This window comes from Gopherus evgoodei, chromosome 21 (assembly GCF_007399415.2).
Source record: "Gopherus evgoodei ecotype Sinaloan lineage chromosome 21, rGopEvg1_v1.p, whole genome shotgun sequence".
In the NCBI taxonomy this organism is placed as follows: Eukaryota; Metazoa; Chordata; order Testudines; family Testudinidae; genus Gopherus; species Gopherus evgoodei.
In genome coordinates, this window is record NC_044342.1 from 2,663,992 (window position 1) to 2,690,815 (window position 26,824).

Sequence of the window (26,824 nt, forward strand, 5' to 3'; positions counted from 1 at the left end):
GAAATTGCTGCATGCAAATTAGCTGTAGGGATAAGGGGATTGGTTGAAATACCTCAGATATCACAACAGTCTAGGACTCCTGGGCTGAATGTAGCTGAAAGCACATGCTGTGACAGGGGTGTAATTCTGAAAGTCTAAATGGCTGAGTACTTAAAAATTGGGAGATAAGGGCAAGTCATGCCTGACTAACCTAATTGCCCTCTTTGAGGAGATAACTGGGTCTGCGGATGAGGGGAAAGCAGTGGATGTGTTGTTATTCCTTGACTTTAGCAAAGCTTTTGATATGGTCTCCCACAGTATTTTTGCCAGTAAGTTAAAGAAGTATGGGCTGGATGATTGGACTATAAGGTGGATAGAAAGCTGGCTAGATTGTCGGACTCAAAGGGTAGTGATCAAAGGCAGCTAACTGCAAGTGGAGTGCCCCAAGGGTCGGTCTTGGGGCAGGTTTTGTTCAATATCTTCATTAATGATCTGAAGGATGGTGTGGACTGCACTCTCAGCAAGTTTTCAGATGACACTAAACTTGGAGGAGTGGTAGATACACTGAAGGGTAGGGATAGGATACAGAGGGACCTAGACAAATTAGAGGACTGGGCCAAAAGAAACCTGATGAGGTTCAACAAAGACAAGTGCAGAGTCCTGCACTTAGGATAGAAGAATCCCATTCACTCTTACAGACTAGGGACTGAGTGGCTAGGAAGCAGTTCTGCAGAAAAGGACCTCGGGGTTACAGTACATGAGAGGCTGGATATGAGTCAACAGTGTGCCCTTGTTGCCAAGAAGGCTAACGGCATTTTGGCCTGTATAAATAGGGGCATTGCCAGCAGATCGAGGGATGTGACCATTCCCCTCTATTCGACATTAGTGAGGCCTCATCTGTAGTACTGTGTCCAGTTTTGGGCCCCACACTACAAGAAGGATGTGGAAAAATTGGAAAGAGTCCAGCGGAGGGCAACCAAAAAGATTAGGGGGCAGGAGCACATGACCTACGAGGAGTGGCTGAGGGAACTGGGATTGTTTAGTCTGCAGAAGAGAAGAATGAAGTGGGATTTGATAGCTGCTTTCAGCTGCCTGATAGGGGGATCCAAAGAAGATGGAGCTCAGCTGTTCTTAGTGGTACCTGATGACAGAACAAGGAGTAATGGTCTCAAGTTGCAGTGGGGAGGTTTAGGTTGGATATTAGGAAAAACAATTTCACTAGGAGAGTGGTGAAGCACTGGAATGGGTTACCTAGGGAGGTGATGTAATCTCCATCCTTAGAGGTTTTTAAGGCCTGGCTGGGATGATGTAGTTGGGGATTGGTCCTGCTTTGAGCAAAGGGTTGGACTAGATGATCTTCTGAGGTCCCTTCCAACCCTGATGTTCTATGATTCTATGAACAGACCAGAAAACCCACCCCTGGCTCCTTGTCCCAGTCCCATTCTACTTGCCTACTCAGTCCAGGTCTTCACTGCTTAAGGCTTGTCATCTCAGTCCCAGTCTCCTTGCCCAGGTAGTCCAATTCCCTCTTCCTAGGTGGATGCGAGGAGGACTGTCTGGCTGGAGTGGTGGGGTGAAGAGCCTGGCTAGAGGGGTAGGGGGCCTGTTGAAGGAACTGCCTGGATCGGTGGGGCAAAGGGTTGGCTTTAGGGGATGACTAGACTGGGGGAGAACATAATGGAAGAGGACTGGAAGCGAGGGGCCTGGCTGGGTGGGATTGGCCAAAGTGGGAGCCATGCTGGATTTGCTAGACAAAGCATAAATATACAGAGGCTTGTAAGGATTAGATTTTAATCAGTGAATGATTTCATCATACACATGCAAAACTGCAGGGAGGAAAATGCCATCAATAATCAAAATTTCCAGATAGGCAAAGAAAAATGCTGCTTGAGAGAACTAATTAAGGATATTTCCTTTGTAAACTTAGATGTGTGGTGTTGACAGTTTGGGTGTGTTAACAAATACAAAGCTTTAAAATTTTTGAATCTTAACATCCAGTCATAAAATGATGATTGTCTGACCACCCTCCCAGTCATCACAACCCTTCTCTTATTTCTTCCCACTGTGTACATTAAAAATCAATAAAGAGAAATAAATAATGCTTAAAACCCATAGTTTTGTGCAAATGTGAACATTTAAAGCCAATATAGATTTGAAAAACGCTTAAAAAATCAATTACTCTAAAATTATTTAAAAAAAATATTCTTCCAAACCTAAATGAAAATAAAATTACAAAACACTAATACACATATATATATAAAAAAGTGTAAAATAAAATAAAAATACTGTATATGTAATACATAAAAAAACTATATGTATATATATATAAAAACCCTTCTGCTCCTCTGAATTGCAGCAACAAGGGCTGGGTTCAGTCTCTAGGGGTTCTGTTTCAATAACACTATGCAAAACCAGCTTGAGGCCCCACTCAGTGACCTGGGACACTTACAAACTACCCCCTGGGCTCCTCTAGGAGGCAATACTTCCCCTCTCACAAGCACAGAGTCTGAGTGTAGCAAAAGCCTGTTAATAAAGGAGGGAAACAATGCAGTCATAAAGCAGTTTCATTGTCCTTGATTCACATATTCAAGGTAACAACACTTTATTCCTCCTGCCCCAATAACAGAGAAACTAGGGATTCCACAACTGCCAAAGTGACCATTTTGGGCTACCATGGGCTCATGCTAGGCAGGGTGGGTGTGCCTGTGCAAACGAGATCAGCTCCTGAAGTTCTTTTCCACACTCACCATAATTCACCACCAGATGTCAGGGTAGAGCTTATCCTGACTCTGCTTACATATATAGAAAAGGAAAAGATGAAAATAATAAGGTGTTTGTTGAAAGTCCATGCGACTTGTGCTCCTGTATCACAGGTGAGGAGCTTTGGTGGGGCCCCCGTGCCCCCCCCACTCTGTCCTGTCCCCCATGGGGATGGGGCTAGGCAGCAGTCTCACTCCGGCCATGCGGCCACCCCAGCCTAGGAGTGAGGGGCGGTGCCCTTCCAGGCTTCCGGACCCACAGACAAAGCCCGGGGGAACCACTCCCATTTATACTTGCTGGACACAAGGCTCTTGTTCGTGGTGTACAGGAGGCCGGGCGACCCCTCCGTTATACACTGAGCAATGAGGGCTCAGTCTCTCCATGTGGGGCAGAGGAGAGACCCTGCACTCCAGGGACAAGGTAGTTTTGAAAACCAGTTTCATGACTGGCCAGGCTATGGTGTGAAAGTTCTGTTTGTTTCTCATTGATGAAAACCTGTCCCCTTGATTGACTCCCTCTAAGCAACCCACCCTCCCCTTCAATCACAGCTTGCTTTCTAAGGAAATAAAGTCACTATCATTTAAAAATTATGTATTCTTTATTAACTGATTATAAAAGGAGGGATAGACGTGACAAGATAGTCTGGGTGGGGTTTGGGAGGAGGATAGAAAAGGAAAATAATGACAGGCTTTTGCTTGGGCTGTCCACTGAGGTGGAGTGGGCGGGTGCACAGAGCCCCCCCCCCCGCATTCTTACACATCTGGGTGAGGAAGCTATGGAACTTGGGGAGGTGGGAGGGTGGTTATACAGGGGCTGTAGTGGCACTCTGTGATCCTGCTACCGTTTCTGAAGCTCCACTAGACGCCGGAGCATGGCAGTTTGATCACGCAGCAGCCCCAGCGTTGCATCCTGCCACCGCTGATCTTCCTGCCGCCACCTCTCATCTCGACCATCCCTCCTGTCCTCACGTTTACTGGCATCTTTCCTGTACTTTGACACCGCGTCCATCCACTCATTTAGATGAGCTCTTTCATTGCAGATTGATTCCATGATTTCAGAGAACATTTCGTCTCACGTTCTTTTTTTCCACCACCTTATCTGAGATAGCCTTCGGGACGGAGGAGGGAGGTTTGAAAAATTTGCAGCTGTGGGAGGGAGGGAGGGAAAAAAAGGGAGAGAAATATTTTAAAAGATATATTTTACAGAACAATGCTTATACTCTTTCACGGTGAACAACACTATTACATAGCACATGTGATTTCAGTATAAGGTAGCATTTTGCATCTTAATATTGAGTGCCTGTGGCTTTGGTGTTATAGATCACCAATGCAGGTCCGGGCAACAGAATTCGGCTTGCATGAGGCCATGGTAAGTCATTGTCTTTCAGCTTCTGCAGCCTTCATAAAACCAGTGCCCTCCTTTCCCACATACCAAGCAAAGCCCGTTGAGTGCTGTGGCTTTCCTGTTAATGTGCAGCAGCAGAAACCAAACTAGCCCTCCCCCTCCAATTCTCTGCAATGATCGCTTTACCGCTCCCCCCACTGCGTGGCTGGTATCAGGGAAGATCCCTGCTAGCTAAACGTGAAAAAACTCAGCGCCAATTTCCACCTCCTCCCCCCTTGGCTAACTGCAGGGAAGGATTTCTTTTCAGTCACAGGCAAACAGCCCAGTAGGAATGGCCACCTCTGTCCTCTTAATTAAATTCCCATATTTCAACCAGGTTACCATGAACGATATCACTTTCCTGAAGATAACACAGCGAGAAAAAGAACAGATGTTGCTTCAATGCCAGCAAACACCGGGATCATACGCTGCCAGGCTTTATCATGCAATAATACCAGATTACTTGCTACTTGCATGGCGAGGTCAGGTGTCCTACCATGGAGGATGGAATAAGGCTGCACTGTCCAGAAACCTTCTGGAAAGGCTTTTGGAGTATCTCCAGGAGAGCTTCATGGAGATGTCCCTGGAGGATTTCCGCTGCATCCCCAGACACATTAACAGACTTTTCTAGTAGCTGTACTGGAAGGGAATGCATCCCAATTCCTCAGGGCAAATTAATCATTAAAAAAATGCTTGCTTTTAAACCATGTTTTATATTTACAAAGGTACACTCACCAAATGTCCCTTCCATGGCTTCACAGTCTGGGATAATGCCTTGGGAGAGTTGGGAGGCTACTTCAGTCAGGCTGAGAAAAAGATCCTGGCTGTTGGGGATAATGGAGTTCTGTGTGCTCTCTGCAAGCTCATTCTCCTTATCATCATCATCTTTCCCATCCGCAGAATCCTCAGGCATGGCTGAGAGTAACCCCTGCTTGGAATCCACGGTCAGGGATGGGGTAGTGGTGACGGCCCCCCCATATAGTTGCATGCAGCTCAGCATATAAGCGGCATGTCTGCGGCCCTGCCCCGGGCCTTCCGTTTGCTTCTTTGGTTGTCTGGTAGGCTTGTCTGAGCTCCTTAACTTTCACGCAGCACTGTAGTGAGTCCCTATTGTGACCAAACTAAACCTAATTTGAAATGGCGATACCGATTTCAGCGCTACTCCCCTCGTGGGGGAGAAGTACAGATATCGATATTACGAGCCTTTTATATCGAAATAAAGGGATTCATTGTGTGGACGGGTGCAGCGTCAATTCAGTTTAATGCTGCTAAATTTGAAATAAACTCGTAGTGTAGACCAGGCCTGTGTGTTGATCATAGAATCATAGAAGATTAGGGTTGGAAGAGACCTCAGTCCAATCCCCTGCTCAAAGCAGGACCAACTAAATCATCCTAGCCAGGGCTTTGTCAAGAGGGCCTTAAAAATCTCAAAGGATGGAAATTCCACACCTCCCTAGGTAACCCATTCCAGTGCTTCACCACCCTCCTAGTCAAATAGTTTTTCCTAATAGCCAACCTAGACCTCCAACCTGCTACTCTGCTGGTTCAGAATGTAATGACCAATGCTGAATTATTTATTTATAAATTAATTTAGTAGTAGTGGTCATACATTTGATTTTAACTTCATGTACTAAAGGATGGCTATTCAAAGTTTGTGAATCTTTGAAAACCTTAAAACACACACACACAAAAAATTCACATAAAAATGCCATTGCTCAACAGTTTGTTTTTAATACATATTTTTCTGTATTTCATAACAATTTGAAGAATTCATAAAACAGAGATTTTTATTTTAGTTTGGCATACTCCTGTTTTGAAATTCAGTGCTGTGGATGGGGAATTGTGAGTTAGTTGTCCCATATTTTTTTTTAAATTAACTGTAATATTTTAGGTTCACCCCTAAAAATCAGCACTTCAAACTAAATCTGAAAATGATTGCAAGGGCAGAGTTTTTATGCTCCACTAAATATGTGGGTTGTAAATTTCTGCAATAGCGACTTGGCCTGTGCCTTGGCTCTATTTTTCAGCTGTTTCCAAGAAGCAGGGTGGTGACAAATGGGTGGAAATTCGCCACCTTTGAGAATTACCTGGGACAGACATTTGTACAGCTCTAATACTTCAAAGGATTCAAGTAGGAAATTGAAATTTGAGATGGTCTAGAACTCAGAGTTGGCCATAAAAGTGTGTCTTGATTTGGCTGAGGTCTAAGTCATGGAAAATCACTATTTATACTAGTTCAATCAATATCATTCAACCTTTGTGACTTACTGTCCTTAACATTCCAACTGGGGTTTATCAGAGGAAGCTAAGAGAGTAAAATATGCTCAACCCTTTGAAAATATCAACTCCCAACTATGCTCCTTGGCCAGTGGTACCCAAACTGTGGGGCATGTGTGGAGGAATGTTTGGGGGTCTTGGTGAGGCCCAGGCCAGACCCCATGTGGGGCGGGAAGGGGGCAGCACCCAACTCTGCTCCAGCCCCACCTCCAGCCGTGGTTCTGGTTCCTGGCCTTGTGCCCAGCTCGGCCCACTGCCTTGGACCCCAACTTCAGCCCCACCCCTGGCCATGGCCCCGGTTGCCAGCCTTCAACATGGCCCAGCCACGGCTCCACTTCCAGCCCCATCCCTAGCTCTGGCCACAGACCTGTTCCTAACTGCAGTCCCAGTCTCAGCCCCATTACCCCATCCGCACTCCCTCCCCATCCCAGGAGCCACAGCCCTGGTTCCTGGAGGGGCAATCCGGACAGGAGTAAGGGTAGGGATGACCCTGAAAAGTTTGGGAACCACTGTCCTAGGCTCCATTGATCTTCCTGAATTGTTCTGAAGCAGACACACAGAACTGTACTCAGAAGATAAAACAGATGGCCATCAGCACCTTTTCCCTCACCAGGTTACTCTTTGGCCCAGGGGAAGGTGCACTGGATTGGGAGCCAGGATCCTATTCTTCTGAATGACTGCTATTAGGAAATCTGTGCACTCCAAACACCTTATTAGCAAGCAAGATCTCAGACCTCTGTCCCTGAAGAGTGACAAGTATCAGCCACTACATTTCACAAGTGACATTTTACAGAAGTGAATGGAACCGCACTGATTTACAGCATATGGCGATTTGGTCCAGAGGACCCCAGAATGGACAGTGACTGGAATGAAGATCTGTAGTGGATAGGGATGAGGAGACTTTGCTAGAGCAGGCTGAAAATTTCCTGACAGACCCGTGTTGCTGATTCAACAGATCTGACGTGCTCCCTGGGAACAGGTGGATTCTGTCCCAGCTTTTGATGTAACCAGGCCGGGAAGCAAATTGTATAACTTGCCCACCATTCAGCCAGCCTAGCAATTGGAAGGCCAGCTGCCAGGTGACCAGGGCTGCACAGGTCCCAGGCAGCCTGCTGGTCACTCAGCGTTACTGGCTCCGCTGTAGCGCACTTCCTGGGCAGACATTCCCCAACTCCCTGAGCAGCTGACTCCCTGGGCAGCCGTAACCTCACCCCTTGGAACAATCAATGCCTCAGCAGCTAGTTCACTGGATAGGCAGCTTCCCATCTCCCTGGGCATCCCAGAAAGTCAAGCAGCCCCATGAGCCTGCAAACAATTTTCAAGGTTTCACTTTTTGTTCCTGGGCTGTTGACTTGGGATTAAAATTTGTTCCAACACCCACAGGAAGGAAATTCTGTTTTCCAGGCAGCTCTACACCCTGCTCTTGTTCATTGCAGAAGCTAGAAAGTGTGTAGCCAATGGCGCACAGGTCTAAGAGAAGAGAAGGGATGGTCTAGTGGCCTCAGGCCAAGGAAAATTGGCTTCTACCTCTGCTTCTGCTACAGATTTCTGAAGCAATGTTTGGAGAGTCACTTCCCATCAGCACTTTTGTGGGCAGCCACCAACTTGATAGGCCTGCAGTGTGATTTTCAGAAGTGTTGAGTGCTCACAACAGCAGCAGAGGTCACTGGGAGAGCCCAGCCCACCTCAGAAATCATGCCCAAGGAGTCTCAAACCAAGCCTAAACCAATAGACTTCTGCCAGTTGGGACCCCAACAGTGTGCTTATTAGACAAGTCACATTCTCTGAGGACTAGAGGTCATTGGGGATTTTTCAAATAAAGTTATTTTTTTTCTCAATGGAAAATTTCAATTTGTTGAAATGGAAATTCTGGAGGGAAAGTTTTAGTTTTGATGAATGTTTCATTGGTCTAGAATGGGATCTGAACTAAAGAAGAGAGCCCACTCCAAGGGTAGACTGGGGTTAGGACACTGATCTGAGGAGTCTGGGGTTAGTCTATCAATTGTGCTGGTGGGAGCTGTTCGCTTTCTATAAATAATTCCATATTTAAAGCTCTACAGAGCTGGAGGCTATAGCTTGGTGCTTCAAGGGATGTGAGTGAGCTGAATTCAAATCCCTGCTCTCCCTGTTTTGAACCAGGAAACCCAGAGCTGAGCCCCTGCTGGCTTTGGGGGAGAGGGTGGAGCCTTGCAGCAGAGTTTGGGTGGGATCACAGCCTAGGTTACTGGGGGATTAGTCTCCCCTGGCCTATTTTACCTGCTGCCCATGGCTTTAATGATCCGGCTATTCTGGGGTGGATGGGTCTTGCTCTTGTTCTTTGTCAAAAATTTTAGAAGGCCTTAGATTCATCCTAAGGAAGAACAAGCTGGAAAATCTATTTCCCACTTAGTGCTAGCGAGGAACCATTTTGTTCCACATATTTCTCTTCAAGGTTATTTGGATATCCCTGTTCCTTAGGCTGTAGATAAAAGGGTTCAACATGGCAGGCAAAACAGTGTAGAACAGGGAGAGAAGTTTAGCGCAGTCTGGAAATTCACTGGATCTGGGTTGTAAATAAAGGAGGATGCCAGAACCATAGAATAAAGCCACAACAATGAGGTAGGAGGAGCAGGTGGAGAATGTTTTCTTCTTGCCCTCAGCTGATGGCATCATGAGAATGATGGCAATGATCCAGATGTAGGACAACAGGATCAGGGCAAAGGGCACCATTCCAAAGAAAGTGACCATGATGTAAGTCAAGGTTTCATTCATGGAGGCGTCAGCACAGGCCAGCAACAGCAGAGGGTCTGGGTCACAGAAGAAATGGTTGTTCTCTCTGGAGCTACAGAGGGTAAGGTGAACACCAAACCGGTCTGCACTACCTGGGCTGGGATGCCGATAGTCCAGGAAGTGGCTGCCAGAAGGACACATACCTTCTTGTTCATAATCATGGTATAAGACAGGGGGTTGCATATTGCCACGTAGCGATCATATGCTATGGTGGCCAGAAAGGAAGATTCCGTGCTCCCAAAGCAAAGGAAGAAGCCCATTTGCATGGCACAGCCAGCAAAGGAGATGTATTTATCCCCTGAGATGAGGCTCACCAGCATTTTGGGGACAGTGACTGAGGTGTAACCGATCTCTAAGGCAGACAAATTAGAGAGGAAAAAGTACATGGAGGTGTGAAGGACAGGATCCACCAAAGTTACAAGGATAATGAGGAGGTTTCCCACCACAGTGACCAGATAAATGGCTAACAGTGCCACAAAGAGTAAAACCTGCCACTCTGGAGAGGTAGAAAATCCCAGAAGAAGAAACTCAGTCACCACTGTTTGATTCAAGTTCATCATTTCTTCATAAGCGTTCAACTGGAAGACAAACAGAGACAGGTATTACATGGTGTATCCACCATCTCCAGGCCTTCTATCAACCAAGATTAGATGCCTTTCTCCAAAAGTCTGTGGCTCTAGAAAAGCCCAGCAGCCACATAGTCGTGAAAACGGGGTTCTATTTCTTTCCACAGAAAATGTCAAAAATGGTGGTTTCCATTTAGAATGAAACTCAGTTTCAAAATATTGAAATCTTTCATGAAACAGAATTACTTTTCTCCCTCAACTCAACTCATAACTAGAGCTGGCCAAAGTATTTATTCTGAATAGCAGTCATTACGAGTGGGCTTGAATGAAGAGGAAATAAAGGACTATGCATCAGACTTTACCTCTTTGGTCAGTAATACCTTAGTCACCAATGCATGCCCCTAATTTCAAAAGAGAAATTCTGTTACCTTTTCTCTCAGGCTGGGATTTTCAAAGGAACCTAAAAAATTTATGCTTCTTAATTTCAGTGAGATTTGGGCACCTCATTCCTTTGTGCACTTGAAAATTCCTGTCTCACTGCTGATTTCAATATGACCATTCAAGCAGTGAGATACTAACTCAACATATATAAGAATGTTGACCTGCGCAATCAAGATTACTTGAGACAAAAATCCCATTAAATTGGGATTATGATTTTCTTGAGTTTAATACTAGAAAGTCATAAATATTTCACACAGAATGTATTCACACTCCATTTCTCAGGCCCTGATTTTATATCAGATTCATGTGGATTAACCTGTAGCCCATGTGGAGATAACTGAAATCAATGTTTTCTCCCTTTCTCCTATGTTTTAGCTGACTTCTCTATTTAGGTTAAAAGTTCTTTGGAACAGAGACTTTCTTTTATTCTATGTTTATCCATACCTAGCCCTAAAAGGCCCATGCTTGGTTGGCCCCTAGAAGTAGCATAATGAACAGAGTTTCAGTGGGAGTTCTGTTGGAGGAGCAGGTTTTTGTAGTTTGTAGTGTGTAGTTTGTGGATTGTAGTGTGTAGTGTGTAGTTTGTGGATTGTATTGTGTTGTGTGTGTGTAGAGGCTGCTGGGGCAGTGTGCTGGGAGAGCAGCGGAGCCCTGATTAGGGGGCGGGGCTTACCTGATTAGGGGTCCTATATAAGGAGCCAGCCAGTCAGGCAGCAGCACAGACAGCTGCAGCAGCACAGGAGCCAGCCAACAGAGCTGTAAACAGGGGAGTTTCAGTGGGAGTTTCCAGGGGGAGGCTGCAGGGGAGACTAAGACAGAGGAACTGACAAGCAAGTCAAGGGATAGGGTGGTGGTCTGGTGCCTGCTGGGGGCTTGTGTTGTGTTGACTACCAGGCGTCAGGTGGGAAGGCCATGACTGATACAGAGGCAGCAGTGAAAGACACAATGAGGATGACTGGATGTGGAAGCTGCGGCATGTACATGATCTTGGAGGGGGCGCCTGAAAAGAGCTTTGTCTGCATGAAGTGCCGCCTGATAGAGCTGATGGAAGAGAAGATCCGAGGACTGGAGATGCAGGTGCAAACTCTGGTTGAGTTCAGAAGGGGGTTTGAGCAGACGATGGAGCACAGACACAAGGGGGCTGAAGGGATAAGCTCAGATGCGCAGATGCAAGCAGGACCAAAGAATTCAGAGGACAGACTGCTGGGGGAGGAAAGCGGACGGTGGAAGCATGTGACTAAGAGAACCAGGCAGAGGAAAAGATGGGCCAGTGAAGGAGAAATAGAACTCAGGAACAGGTTTGCAGAGTTGAAAAATGAAGAAGGGGCACAGCAGGTGGTCGCTGTAGGAGAGAGGGCAAAGAAAAAGAGAAGAGCTGATAGTCCTGCAAGAGGAGGGGAGGAGTCAATGGAGGCAACACCAAATATGAGCCCCAGGAGGATTGCAAGGGGGAATAGGAATCGAGAGGACTTGCAGCCGGTGGGTGCGGGAGATAGAACAGAGAAGCGCACTGTCACCAGGAAAAGGCAGGTCTACATGATTGGAGACTCCTTACTGAGAAGAATAGACAGGCCTGTGATTAGAGCTGATCGGGAAAACAGAAGGGTGTGCTGTATGCTGGGTGCTAAGACACAGGATGTGGACCTGAGGCTGAAAAGGATACTAGCGGGAGCGGCGAAGAATCCATTGATTGTCCTTCATGTGGGAACGAATGATACAGCTAGATACTCTCTGGAATGTATCAAGGGAGACTATGCCAGACTGGAGAAGACGCTTAAGGAAATGGAGGCTCAGGTGATCTTTAGTGGGATTCTGCCAGTTCCTAGAGAAGGGCGACAAAGGTGTGACAAGATTATGGAGATCAACAGATGGCTCAGGCTTTGGGATGTATGGCCAATGGGAAGCATTTACGGACAGAAGACTGTTCTCTCGGGATGGACTTCACCTGAGCAAGGAGGGAAATAGGCTTCTAGGATGGAGGCTCGCCGACCTGATTAAGAGAGCTTTAAACTAGAAATTTGGGGGAGATGGTTGGGAGATGTTCGGGAGATCTCCACGCCAGAATTTAACCTTGAGAGGGAAGTAAACAAAATAAGAGGGGATACAGCCATGGACAGAAGAATTGGCATAAGGAGGAAGGGTAGTGTAGATAACAGACTAACAGGTGATGTTGGTGGTAGAATGTCTGTGCCTAACAGGGTACAGAATGTGAGTGAAGCCAAATGGCAAAAATTAAGATGTCTGTACACTAATGCGAGGAGCCTAGGGAACAAAATGGAGGAACTAGAGCTACTGGTGCAGGAAGAGAAACCAGATATTATAGGGATAACAGAAACGTGGTGGAATAGTATTCATGACTGGAATACAGGTATTGAAGGCTATGTGCTGTTTAGGAAAGATAGAAATAAAGGCAAAGGTGGTGGAGTAGCATTGTACATCAATGAGGAAGTTAACTGTAAAGAAATAAGAAGTGATGGAATGGACAAGACAGAGTCTGTCTGGGCAAAAATCACACTGGGAAAGAAAGCTACTAGAGCCTCCCCTGAGATAGTGCTTGGGGTGTGCTACAGACCGCCGGGATCTGATTTGGATATGGATAGAGACCTCTTTGATGTTTTAAAGAAAGTAAACACTAATGGGAAAGGTGTGATCATGGGAGACTTTAACTTCCCAGATATAGACTGGAGTACAAGTGCTAGCAAGAATAGTAGGGATCAGATTTTTCTGGATGTGATAGCTGATGGATTCCTTCACCAAGTAGTTGAAGAACCGACAAGAGGGGATGCCATTTTAGATTTGGTTTTGGTGAGCAGTGAGGACCTCATAGAAGAAATGGTTGTAGGGGACAACCTTGGTTCGAGTGATCATGAGCTAATTCAGTTCAAACTAGATGGAAGGATAAACAAAAATAGATCTGGGACTAGGGTTTTTGATTTCAAAAGGGCTAACTTCAAAGAATTAAGGAAATTAGTTAGGGAAGTGGATTGGACTGAAGAACTTTGGATCTAAATGGGGAAGAGGCCTGGAATTACTTTAAGTCGCAGCTGCAGAAACTATCGGAAGCCTACATCCCAAGAAAGGGGAAAAAAAACATAGGCAGGAGTTGTAGACCAAGCTGGATGAGCAAGCATCTCAGAGAGGTGATTAAGAAAAAGCAGAAAGCCTACAAGGAGTGGAAGAAGGGTGGGATTAGCAAGGAAAGCTATCTTAGTGAGGTCAGAACATGTAGGGATAAAGTGAGAAAGGCTAAAAGCCAAGTAGAGTTGAACCTTGCAAAGGGAATTAAAACCAATAGTAAAAGGTTCTATAGCCATATAAATAAGAAGAAAACAAAGAAAGAAGAAGTGGGACCGCTACACACTGAGGATGGAAAGGAGGTTAGGGATAACCTAGGCATAGCCCAATATCTAAATAAGTACTTTGCCTCAGTCTTTAATAAGGCTAATGGGGAGCTTAGGGGTAATGGAAGGATGACAAATGGGAATGGGGATATGGAGGTGGATATTACCACATCTGAGGTAGAAGTCATACTTGAACAGCTTAATGGGACAAAATCGGAGGGCCCGGACAATCTTCATCCAAGAATATTAAAGGAACTGGCGCATGAAATTGCAAGCCCGTTAGCGAGAATTTCTAATGAATCCGTAAACTCTGGGGCTGTACCGTACGACTGGAGAATTGTTAACGTAGTTCCTATCTTTAAGAAAGGGAGAAAGAGTGATCTGAATAACTATAGGCCTGTTAGTTTGACATCTGTAGTATGTAAGGTCGTGGAAAAAATTTTGAAGGAGAAAGTAGTTAAGGACATTGAGGTCAATGGTAATTGGGACAAAGTACAACATGGTTTTACTAAAGGTAGATTGTGCCAAACCAACCTGATCTCCTTCTTTGAGAAGGTGACAGACTATTTAGACAAAGGAAATGTGGTAGACCTAATTTACCTCGATTTCAGTAAGGCATTTGACACAGTTCCACATGCGGAATTATTAGTCAAATTGGAAAAGATGGGGATCAATATGAGAATTGAAAGGTGGATAAGGAACTGGTTAAAGGGGAGACTACAACGGGTCGTACTGAAGGGTGAACTGTCAGGCTGGAAGGAAGTTACTAGTGGAGTTCCTCAAGGATCGGTTCTGGGACCAATCTTATTTAACCTTTTTATTACCGACCTTGGCACAAAAAGTGGGAATGTGCTAATAAAGTTCGCGGATGACACAAAGCTGGGGGGTATTGCTAACATGGAGAAGGACTGGGATATCGTACAGGAAGATCTGGATGACCTTGTAAACTGAAGTAATAGTAATAGGATGAAATTTAATAGTGAAAAGTGCAAGGTCATGCACTTCGGGATTACTAATAAGAACTTTAGGTATAGATTGGGGATGCATCAGCTGGAAGCAACAGAGGAGGAGAAGGACCTTGGGATATTGGTAGATCACAGGATGACTATGAGCCGCCAATGTGATATGGCCGTGAAAAAAGCTAATGCGGTTTTAGGATGCATCAGGCGAGGTATTTCCAGCAAAGATAAAGAGGTGTTAGTACCGTTATATACGACGCTGGTGAGACCCCACCTGGAATACTGTGTGCAGTTCTGGTCTCCCATGTTTAAGAAGGATGAATTCAAACTGGAACAGGTTCAGAGACGGGCTACTAGGATGATCCGAGGAATGGAAAACCTGCCTTATGAAAGGAGACTCAAAGAGCTTGGCTTGTTTAGTCTAGCCAAAAGAAGGCTGAGGGGGGATATGCTTGCTCTTTATAAATATATCAGAGGGATTAATATTAGGGAGGGAGAGGAATTATTTAAGCTTAGTACCAATGTAGATACAAGAACGAATGGGTATAAACTGGACACTAGGAAGTTTAGACTTGAAATTAGACGAAGGTTTCTAACCATTAGAGGAGTGAAGTTCTGGAACAGCCTTCCAAGGGGAGTGGTGGGGGCAAAAGACATATCTGGCTTTAAGATTAAGCTTGATAAGTTTATGGAAGGGATGGTATGATGGGAGAGCCTAATTTTGGCAATTGATCTCTGATTATCGCCAGATAAGTATGCCCAGTGGTTGGTGATGGGATGTTGAATGGGATGGGATCTGAGTTACTGCAGAGAATTCTTTTCTGAGTGCTGGCTGGTGAGTCTTGCCCACATGCTCAGGGTTTAGCTGATCACCATATTTGGGGTCGGGAAGGAATTTTCCTCCAGGGCAGATTGGCAGAGGCCCTGGAGGGTTTTTGCCTTCCTCTGCAGCGTGGGGCATGGGTCACTTGCTGGAGGATTCTCTGCAGCTTGAGGTCTTCAAACCACAATTTGAAGACTTCAATAACTCAGGAATAGGTTAGGGTTTTGTTATAGAAATGGATGGGTAGGGTTCTGTGGCCTTCTTTGTGCAGGGGGTTGGACTAGATGATCACATTGGTCCCTTCTGACCCTAGAATCTATGAAAACATGGTAACTAGCACTAAGAAGGATGTTATTCTGCATGGGCATAAGGGAACATCTGCATGAATCTTGTTTCAGAAGCAGGGTTACAGCTTCAGTTAGATGCTTTGATTGATGGAAATCATCATGAAACAAATGACCAGTTAATTATGGTTGTCACAGTTCAGGGCTAGCAGCACCTCTGACCTCTCTCAGCGTCTCCCTGAATGCAACCTGTTCTGGTGACAGGCTTCTTGCCTTCACCTCTCTGGGGTGAAATCCGACAGTTCTCCCACTATCAGACAAGGGTACAGCCCGTTGGGTACCAACTGTGTTTGCTCCACAGGCCCAGTTGGATTTGGCTGCCCTGCAAGGCTTCTCTTTGGGATCTGGGACTAGTGGTGAACCCAGTGACCACAAAACAGCCTTTTCAAAACAAGGTATCATTTAATCTCAACAGCAGGAATCAAAGCATAACAATTAAACAACAGAAGGCCTACATGTACCTGTCTCACTTACAGTTTAACCAAACACCCATGCTTCTAGGAATGGAGTTCAGTCTACTTTCCCTTTCTTCCTGTGTCTGTCTCTGCCAAGCTCCGAGGCTCTGGTTTTCATCAACTGCAAAATTGTTTGATTCAGTTTTCCCGCTTGAATTTCTCCCCCGACCCCCATATCAAGCTGGAGGTTCGGACTCAGTCACAGGTAAACATCAAAGGAATTGACACCTAAATTGTCCTGATAAGTATTGGTGAAGGGTGCAATCTGAAAATTATACCTTTCTTCCTGCCTATCTGTGGTCCACTTTTGTGAGAGTTAACCTCTTTGTAACAATATATCAACCAACACCAATACAAGCCAACAAATAGACAAACGAAGAATATTCATAAAATAATATAGACATCTCTCTTACATAGGGTGACCAGATATCTCGATTATATAGGGACAGTCCCATTTTTGGGGTCTTTTTCTTGTATAGGTTCCTATTATCCCCCATCCCCATCCCAATTTTTCACATTTGCTGTCTGGTCACCCTACGCTCACAATGATCATAACTCTATTTACCACTAAAAACGTTGACAAATATCAACAATGGAAAATCTCACCTTTATAGATAAAAGAAATTTAAAAATAAAATACTAAGATTTTATTGAATTGATAGTAAGAGATTAACAATTACAGCAATCAAACACATAGAGTTTGCCCATTTGTTTAATTTAATGATTAATGATTAGCTAGACAGCTAGATAGACATTATGTCTTAGGAAATTTTCTTTTTCATGCTTTTTCTCCTCATTTTTGTATTGATAATAAAAAAACAACAAATATAATTTTCATCCTTTTAAATAATTTTACAGTAATTATCCAAAACACGGCAGCCTATAATAGGCATACTGCAATACTTTTGGCTACTGCTATTAACAAAGTATTTAACCCTAATTCCTAGTACTGTATCTTTAGCTTCCCATGCCTCCTTTTCACCTTTGCCATGTTATTGATGTTTATATGTATCATGACCACAGCAGTCTCTGGAATGTCTCTAGTCTTTTGACTAGAGCTGGGTGAAAGTTTTCCAGAATAACAGTTTTCCATCAAAAAAGGATGATTCAAGTAAATAAAAAAAGAGAATGTACCAATTTTGTATATAGAGGCCTCAATTACCAATCACTTCCCTGTTGTGCTGGGTGTTTCACACACATGTATTAAAGAGACAGCACCTGCCCCAGAGAACTTACGGGCAGGATGAAACCGGTGGGCAAGAAAAGTTCAGTAACAATGGGTAAAGATAGGAAGAGGTCTGCATCTCCCCCACCCTTTTCCTTTGCAACCCCCTCCCAGATAAACCAGGTCTTTCACCAGCTAACACACACTAGCTTTATGGGAAAACATAAAATATTCCCAGCCTGTCAATCTCTCCTATTCCTTTCTTCCAGCTCCTGGATGGACCCAGGTCTACACGGCCACACCATACACTCCTCGTCAGATCCCTACCCCATTAATTCCACCTCTTTCCAGACCCCCTTTATTCCCTTCTCTCACTAGCATCTTTGCACCTTCTCCGTGGCTGCCAGGCTGAGATTTTCAAAGCTGCCTGACAGTTTGGGCACCTCATTCCCATTACACTTCAGTGGAAATGGTACTCAAAGCCATGAACTGCCTTCCCTGAACCAGTTCTGCACAAAACATCTCTCTCCACCTTCATTTCAGTCTTCGGACCATCACCTTATTCTAGAATGTCTCCAATAATATTTCCAGTCCTCAAGAAAGAAAGAAAGAAAGAAAGAAAGAAAGAAAAAGATGCCTGTGCTACTAACCAAGCAATGCTCATTGCCCAGTTGTGTGTGTTCTGTCCCACTCCATCCATCCATTGCCTGTTGTTATCTCCCCAGCATTTTGTCTTGCCATGATCAGCTGAGTCAATAGGCTCTTAGGACAAAGACCATGTCTTTACTTCCATTGTAAAGCACAGTGCATCCCACCTAGCTCTCAATACACAGCTTAAAGAACAACGTGAGACAATATCATTATTAGTTCTCTAATAAAATCAAGAAAGTTTCTCACCTGCCTTGAGAACAAAGGGCCATTTCTTCTGTGGCTCAGCAGGCAGATATAAGTGTGAGCCAAAGAACATGTCTAGGAATACAAGTCCCTACGGGTGATCTCACTGATCTCCACAAACAACTGCAGCCTCCCCAGAGCACTGTCTGCCTTGAACACCAGTGTGAATAGCAAGGATTCATGAAGTTTAACATAATCAACCAATGTTTCAGCACTCAAGTGAGTAACTCTTCCTCTAGCAGTTAGTCCCAGAGTTCTCCTGCCCTCCTCAGCAACGATCACACATTGCCCAAAAGAATAAGGATTGCAGGATTGGGTCCTTAAGGGAATGTCTATATCGTAGATGAGAGCTAGCTTGGTTCTAGCTAGGGCACTAAAACTAGCAGTGTGGATATTGCAGAGATGCAAAGTGTGAGCTGCGTTTGAGAGCCAGATCTACTGCCTGAGACGTAATGTCTACACTGCTAGTTCTCACTCACTTGTGGCTAGTACAAGCCTGTCTTCTCACATCCACCTACAGTGTAGATTTAGCCCTAAGGGTCTTCTTCAATCCACTGAGTCGTCCACTGAGTTTTGCTTGCCGAAGTGGCCTCCTCCTGAAGCCCTTACTCACACAGCTAGTAGTTACTCATGCATGTGCTCATAACAAAGCCAGCATGGTCACAAGAGTGAGTTATGGTTATTCACATAAGGTTGTGGCAGGATCAGACTCAAAAAGTGAAGAATTGGGCCTAGGTCAATTACACAGAATGAATTTGGAGCTGAACCCACGTTGTGAAGCCAGCAAGAGCTGTGTGTCTCAGCACCTCTTAGGAATGGGCGAACAAAGCTTGTGTTGAGACTATGCATAAACTACTCCCTGAAATAATGTAATCTGGAGCTCTGCACTGGGCCAATTTGTCACCAACAAAGGGCCACATTAAATAGTTTGAAAACTGTGTGATTCATGCATGACTTTTATATCCAAGTCGTCAAGTTCCCATGGGCTGCGAATGCCAGCACTTGGGAAACAGTGAGTTCTCAGTCTTTTAAAAACTTCCAGTCCAGACTGGTTGCCTTTCAAACATAAGTTATTGGGATCAATATGGGGGTAACCAGGTGAAATTATCCATCCTTTGCAATTCAAGAGGTCAGGCTAGCTGATCTGATGGGTCCTTTTGGCCATCAGATCCATTAATCTATTAAAAAAACAAGAACAATTAAAATCTTTGGTGATTATTTCCAAAAGTGGTTTACAGCTTTGGGCCTAAATTCCAGCATTGCTGACCACCTCCAGATCATACTAAAGCCAACGGGAGCTGAAGCTTCTCAGAACTTCCAAAAATAATTCAAGCCCGATGGCCAAAATCGTGCAGCCTGTCCACCAATCAGGGTGTCTCCACTTTTTGGTGCCCAGTTTGTGAGAATGGAGACCTGGGTTTTCTGATTTGCTGAGCACGCTAAGTTTGCATGGATTTCTGTTGGGGTTGTGAGTGTGCAGCAATTTTGGAGAGAAAGCCCAGATTGGTTGATGTTAAACCGAGGAACCCAAAGTTAGTAGCTATTTTGCAAAATTTGGCTTGCAAAGACCCATCACCTGCAGGGTCCAACTTTTGGTAGATCTTTAGCACAATGTTCTTGTGTTGTTACTTAGGACCCTAGTACTTTCTTCATCCTTACTTTTGACATATGAGTTGTACCATTGGAGCCAATCATAGAACCATAGGGTTAGAAGGCACCACAACCCCTTCCAAGATGCAGGATTTGTTGTGTCTAAACCATCCAAGAAAGATGGCTATCCAGCCTCCTTTTGAAAACTTCCAGTGAAGGAGCTTCCACAACTTCCCAAGGCAGTCTGTTCTATTGTCCTATGAATAGTGATCTGCAAAATCCATAGATTAATAGATTTCAAAGGCAAGAGGGACCACTGTGGTCATCTGGTCTGAACTCTCACATAACATCCACCAAGTGTTTCCTGCATCTAGCAAATTATGGTTGAATTTGAATGCATCATTCAGAAAGGAATCTGTTCTTTGGATAGGCTGGGATTTTCAAAAGATCCTGAGGGACTGGGTTGCCTAACTAATTTAGATTCCAAGACTCCAAGATATAAAGAATGCAGCACTTCTCTTGCTGAGTCCTTGCTCAGGAAAAGGTCCCACAATAGTTCTAATGGTTCTGTAACCAGGACTGAATTGAGGCAGGATCCAGGGAGCAGCCCTTAGGCTGGAAGGTTGCCCTTGGACCCACAGAGATACGGAGGTTGCCTACTTCCAGAGAGTATTGGAATCTGCTGTGGGGCAACGTTGACAGGCCACTGAGCCAGTGGTATCATAATACTTTGCTGAGTTGGTGGCCCTATGGCTGGATTGAATCCAGGCCTTACTCCAACTCACACCATCAATGAATTTGCTTTCTGAGGCTTGTTCTTTATGGCCCCAATTCAGCAAGGTATCTAAACGTGTGCCTAGTTTTTAAGGATGTTTGTTGTCCCATGGAACTCTGAGAATTCTCTTGTGCTTAAAGTTAAGCATGTCCTCAAGTACTTTGTGGAATTGGGGTATTAACTGCTCAGACGCTGAGGGAACTTTTACCCTGAACACTTTGGCACCTACAGGATGAGGCAGCAGTCAAGCAGGGGTTTTGTGGATCACGGTGGAGCCTAAAACTGGGCCTTAAGTGCTGAAAGCTGGGGTTTAGATGCCTAAATACCTTTGGCACCTTATAGACTAACAGACGTTTTGGAGCATGAGTTTTCGTGGGTGAATACCCACTTCGTCAGATGCATGCATCTGATGAAGTGGGTATTCACCCACGAAAGCTCATGCTCCAAAACATCTGTTAGTCTATAAGGTGCCACAGGATTCTTTGCTGCTTTTACAGATCCAGACTAACACGGCTACCCCTCTGATACTAAATACCTTTGTGACTCTGTGCCCCAGGCCTCACTTACTACTGCATTGTCACTCAGTGAGCACCGTTGTGGGTTCCTTAGATTGTCAGCCATGGGCGGTGGGTATAATAGGCCAGAGGAGGCTCTGCCACCCTCAGTGCTGCCACAGCCACACCCACCAGACCCTAGTTCCTGGGTTTGGTGGCAAAATTTTTGTTTTATTATGCTCCATGCAGGTTCTGGGGTGGCTGAGGTGGCACATACCATGTCCTCATCCGCCCCGAAACCTGCATAGGGAATATCAAAAGCATCTTCTAACAGATCCTTTGGCTTTTCCCCTGGGAGGGTTGGGTCCTGGGAGGGGAGGCATGGCACGGCTTCTGCCAGTCCAGGGCTCCTGGGGTGCAGGGGGTGCTCAGGGCTTCACCCAGCCTGAAGCTCCTCCAGTCAAGTTGGGGGGTACTTAGGGCTTTGGCCAGCTTAGTGCCCCTGCGGCCAGGGGAGGGGAGGTACTTGTGGCTCCAGCCACAGGAGGCTAGGGGTCTCGGGGCTTCGGCCATTGGCAGAAGGGGCGGAGCCAGGGGCTAGCCTCCCCAAAGGGGGGCTCCCCCCCAGCACACATGTTGTCAGCACTTTGGGGTGTAATTGTCCTTTTGTTCTGCCTTTTGAAGTGCCTAGTCCATGACAGGGCCTCTGTGAACTATGGCAACAATAATACTGTTGCCTCTTTCCAACCCAAGCAGCTAGTAATAGTTCAGGACTCTGGGGAGTTCCCAGCTGGAAGCAGAAGCCAGTAGAGGATGGTGTTCGCTCAGATGCAGTCTTGTTTATTTACAAGAGATGTACCAAGTCCTGCTTCTCCAAACACATGAGGCGCTAGAAACAAAAGGAGCAGTTCCTCAGCTTATGGCCCCAAGCCTCTCTATCCAACAGATCCACAAGATCTCTTCAGATTTTGTCAGAGTTAAAAAAAATGCTTATAATGCACAACATTGTAATGATTCCCTTTGGAAGAGATTTTCACAAGATCGCTCAAGTGAGGTTCCTGTCTCTTATAAAGAGGATAGGAAAAGGGTAACATCATTTCTGGTGCTGCTTTTCCAGAATGACACAGGTTCTGGCCAGCGGGCTGGTCTCCTTCCAACCAAACTCTGGACCACTTGAAAAAAGACTTGATGAACTGAAGAAAGAGATGAATTGACACAATCCCATCAGCTGCTATCTGATTCATGACCCAAACAAGGATGATAATCCTACATTCCTTGTACAGGAGAAAGGTAATATTTATGGTATATGAAACTATGATCATTTCCTTTGCCCTTCAGGCTTCTACCGTGCACTGCAAATGCCTAGTGAGACAGAGGGCAAAATGTTCAAAAGTGCCTAAGCCCCTTCAACAGGGGGGTCCTAAGTGAATAAGGTGCTTTTGAAAATGGGACTTAGAAGCTTTAAAACATTTTAACCAGAAATTCTATAGGTGACGGGATGGATCATGTGATGATTGCCTTTCTGTTCACTCCCTCCAAAGAACTTGGCATTGGCCACTGTCGGCAGACAGGATACTGGGCTAGATGAACCTTTGGTCTGACCCAGTATGGCCATTCTTATGCTCTTATCTGTATATGTAAAAAAAAAATTTGGATAAAGCCAAGATTTTCAGACTTGACTCATGATTTTGTAAGTCTCCTTTTTCAGTGCCCAACAGGAGACATTTTAAATGGCCTTGAAAGTGCTGCGCGCCCACCCTCTGAAAATCACTAGCCACTTGCTACGTGGTGTAAATTATTCAGTGAAGAACAGCAACATTTGCTGAAGAATTTTTGTGATCAAAGAGCATCCAACCAGCTCTGTGTGTAGCGGGGTGGTCACCCACTCCTGCCCTGAAGTCCAACCTCCTGCTCAAAGCAGGACCAATTTCCAACTAAATCATACCAGCCAGGGTTTTGTCAAGCCTGACCTTAAAAACCTCTAAGGAAGGAGATTCCACTACCTCCCGAAGTAACCCATTCCAGTGCTTCACCACCCTCCTAGTGAAAAAGTTTTTCTTAATAGCCAACTTAAACCTAAACCTTCCCCACTGAGAACAGTCTAGATCCATCTTCTTTGGAACCCCCTTTCAGGTAGTTGAAAGCAGCTATCAAATCCCCCTTCATTCTTCTCTTCTGCAGATTAAACAATCCCAGTTCCCTCAGCCTCTCCTCATAAGTCATGTGCTCCAGCCCCCTAATCATTTTTGTTGCCCTCTGCCGAACTCTTTCCAATTTTTCCACATCCTTTTTATAGTGTGGGGCCCAAAACTGGACACAGTACTCCAGATGAGGCCTCACCAATGTCGAATAGAGGAGAATGATCATGTTCCTCATTCTGCTGGCAGTGTCCCTACTTATACAGCCCAAAATGCTGTTAGCCTTCTTGGCAACAAGGGCACACTGTTGACTCATATCCAGCTTCTCATCCACTGTAACCCCTAGGTCCTTTTCTGCAGAACTGCTGCCTAGCCATTAGGTCCTAGTTTGTAATAATGAATGGGATTCTTCTGTCCTAAGTGCAAGACGCTGCACTTGTCTTTGTATACACAGAGTCCTTGTTCTCTGAGTCTATGAGTATATATATATATCTTCTTACTGTATTTTCCACTGCATGCATCCGATGAAGCGGGTTTTAGCCCATGAAAGTTTATGCCTAAATAAATTTGTTAGTCTCTAAGGTGCCACAAGTACTCCTCATTCTTTTTGCTGATACAAACTAACATGGCTACCACTTTAAAATATGTTGCCCCAGTGCACGCTCCATTAGAGTCTGATCAGGATAGTGACTGAAAGTGACGTCACCCAATAATCTCGCTAAAGGATTCCGACCGGGAACAGTGGATGGAGGTTGCCCTGCTTCCATAACAGGGGTTTGGGAGCTAGTGGAGAAGGGTGAGGGCTGGCTGGGATTGGAGCATTGAGACTGGAGACACTTGGCAGGTATTGGGGAGTTGGGGTGGGTAAGGAGGGGTAGGGCTGTGGGGGTCCCTGCTGCAGTGCAGCAAGCTGGAGTCTGCATCCCCCGCAGTGCATTGGGGCTGGTGCAGAGCAGCCCATGGGGCGTGGTGGGAAGACAGCATCTGCCATGGGGGGGCAGGGCCTTTCCCTGCAAGGTCGGCACCTCCTGGAGCATCGCGGACCACTCTCCAGCATCACAGCAGCTTCCGCTTTCAGTCTCATACTGCTGGCCCCTCACCCTAGAAAGGAGATGGCCAGGCTGGACTGGCAGTAGCTGATGGGAAATGGAGGCAGGGAATACACTACATCTCCCATGGTGCCTCTGGGCTAGGATTGCCAACTTTCTATTCTCGCCACACCCCCTGCCTGCACCTTCCATTAGCCTGGTCAGTTCGTAACTCTGGGGTTCATAACTCTGAGGTTCTACTGTATACCCATATTGACTGGCTACATGTCAGGACAGGATGCTGAGATAAAGTTTCTAGACACCATGAATATCTGCTTCTTGGAGTAGCTAGTCCTGGAGCCAACAAGTGGAGAGGCCACCCTTGATTTAGCTCAAAGTGAAGCAAAGGATGTGGTCCAGATGGTGAATATAGTTGAAACACACAGTATTAGTGACCATGATATAATTAAATGTAAAATCCTTGGCGGGGGGAGAAAGGGGGAACGACACCAAAGAAACCCACCACAGTAGCATTTAATTTCCGAAAGGGAAACTACACAAAAATGAGAAAGCTTGTTAAATGGAAATTAAAAGGTACAGTTACAAAAATGAAATGCCTACAAGCTGCATGGAAACTTTTTAAAAACATCATAACAGAGTTTCAAATTAAATGTCTACTCCAAATTAAAAAACATAGTAAGAGGATTACTAAAGTACCACCATGGCACTACACAAAAGAATAAATGGACACAAATCTGACATCAAGAATTACAATATTCAAAAACCAGTCGGCGAACACTTCAACCTCCCTGGTCACTCAATTACAGACCTAAACAAAAAAACTTCAAAAACAGATTCCAACGAGAAACTACAGAACTGGAATTAATTTGCAAACCGGACATCATCAAATAAGGCCTGAATAAAGACTGGGAGTGGATGGGTCATTACACAAAGTAAAAGTTATTTCCCTGTGCTATTTTTGCTCCTACTGTTACTCGCACCTTTTTGTCAGCTGTTTGAAATAGGCCATCCTGATTACTTTAAAAGTGATTTTTTCCTCCTGCTGATAATAGCCCACTTTAATTGATTTGTCTCATTAGAGTTGGTAAGGCAACTCCAATCTTTTCATGTTCTCTGTGTGTGTATATATATCTTCCTACTGTATTTTCCACTCAATGCATCTGATGAATTGAGTTTTAGCCCATGTAAGCTTATGCCCAAATAAATTTGTTAGTCTCTAAGGTGCCACAAGTAATTCTCTTTCTTTCTTAAAAATAAATTAAAAAGAGGTGGTTAGAGGCATTAAGGCATCTTTTAAAAATTGGAAGTTAAATCCTACTGAGGAAAACAGAAAGAAACAAACTCTGGCAGGTCAAGTATAATAATTAGGCAGGTCGAAAAAGAATTTGAAGAGCAACTAGCCAAAGTCTCAAAAATCAACAGCAAAGAAATGTTTAGCTACATCTGAAGCAGGAAGCCTGCCAAACAATCAGTGGAGTCACTGGACAATCGAGGTGGTAAAGGAGCACTCCAGGAAGACCAGGCCCTTGCAGAAAAGCTAAATGAATTCTTTGCATCTGCCTTTACTGCTGAGGATGAGAGGGAGGTTGAAAATCCAGACTCCTAGGTTTTATTCCCAATTTTGGGAGGCGAATGAATCAGGACACCTGGGTTCTATTTTCAGCTGGGCCAGTGACTCACACAAGTAACTTGGGCCCAGATCTCACAGATATTTAGGTGCTTAATTCCCAGTGAGAGTTATAGACCTCAATACCTTTGAGGAGCTGCACCTTCACCTATTTCAGAGCCTGTTTCTCCACTTGTAAAATGGTGACAATGATGCCTACCTTTGGGCTACGCACGGAAAGGACAATTCTGCTGTGAAATACACCAGTTTAAACCTGGAGCAACTCCACTGAAGTTAACAGGGTTATGTCAGTGTTAAGTGAGAGAACAGTATGGTAAGAAGCATGGTACACAAGAGATTTTATTATTTTCCTTTGCAGATTTTGCCAAGATTTTCCACATTTATGTTACCCACAAATGTTATTGAAGTCCTGCATTGCAGAGCCTCCCCCTAGCCTTTGTTGACTCTGAATCTGGATATATATTAGGATTGCCAAAGGCTTGTGAGGGTATTAGGTGCCTATGGAAGTTAGGGTGCTTAGGTACTTTTGAAATCCCACTAAATACTTTTCAGCATCTTTAGGTGCCTAAACGACCTGGCTCTCTACTGCCATTATCTTTTCGTATTTTCCAGTCCTGGGACTTCAGAATGAGGAAAATCCAAAGTGATATATAAATGTGAAATATGTTTATTGATATTACACTATTTGTAAGGGGGTTGGAAATCAAAATGACCCCACCATTACAGGGCTAAATTTCTTAAAACTAGGAGCCTAAATTCAGATTCCTAAACTCTGATTTAGCCTCCTAAATAAGTGACTTTCAGAAATGCTGAGCAGGGTTGCTCAGTACTTTTGAATGTCAGCCCAATTTACAGCCCACATATGGATTTCTGGACAGTGCCTCTGAAAACTTCAGCCTAGCTTTTCAAATGTTGGCTCAAGATTGTATTCCCTAATACAGACTGAAAAATCTTTGAGATTTCACAGAAAACCACGGGTTTCTGTCACACACATT

At 44.8% G+C, this 26,824-nt stretch overlaps 1 pseudogene; it reads right to left on the bottom strand.

Annotated features, from left to right (window-relative positions):
- Positions 1-8,790: 8,790 nt before the first annotated feature.
- On the bottom strand, positions 8,791-24,190 carry LOC115638426 (annotated as a pseudogene).
- Between the last annotated feature and the right edge of the window lie 2,634 nt (positions 24,191-26,824).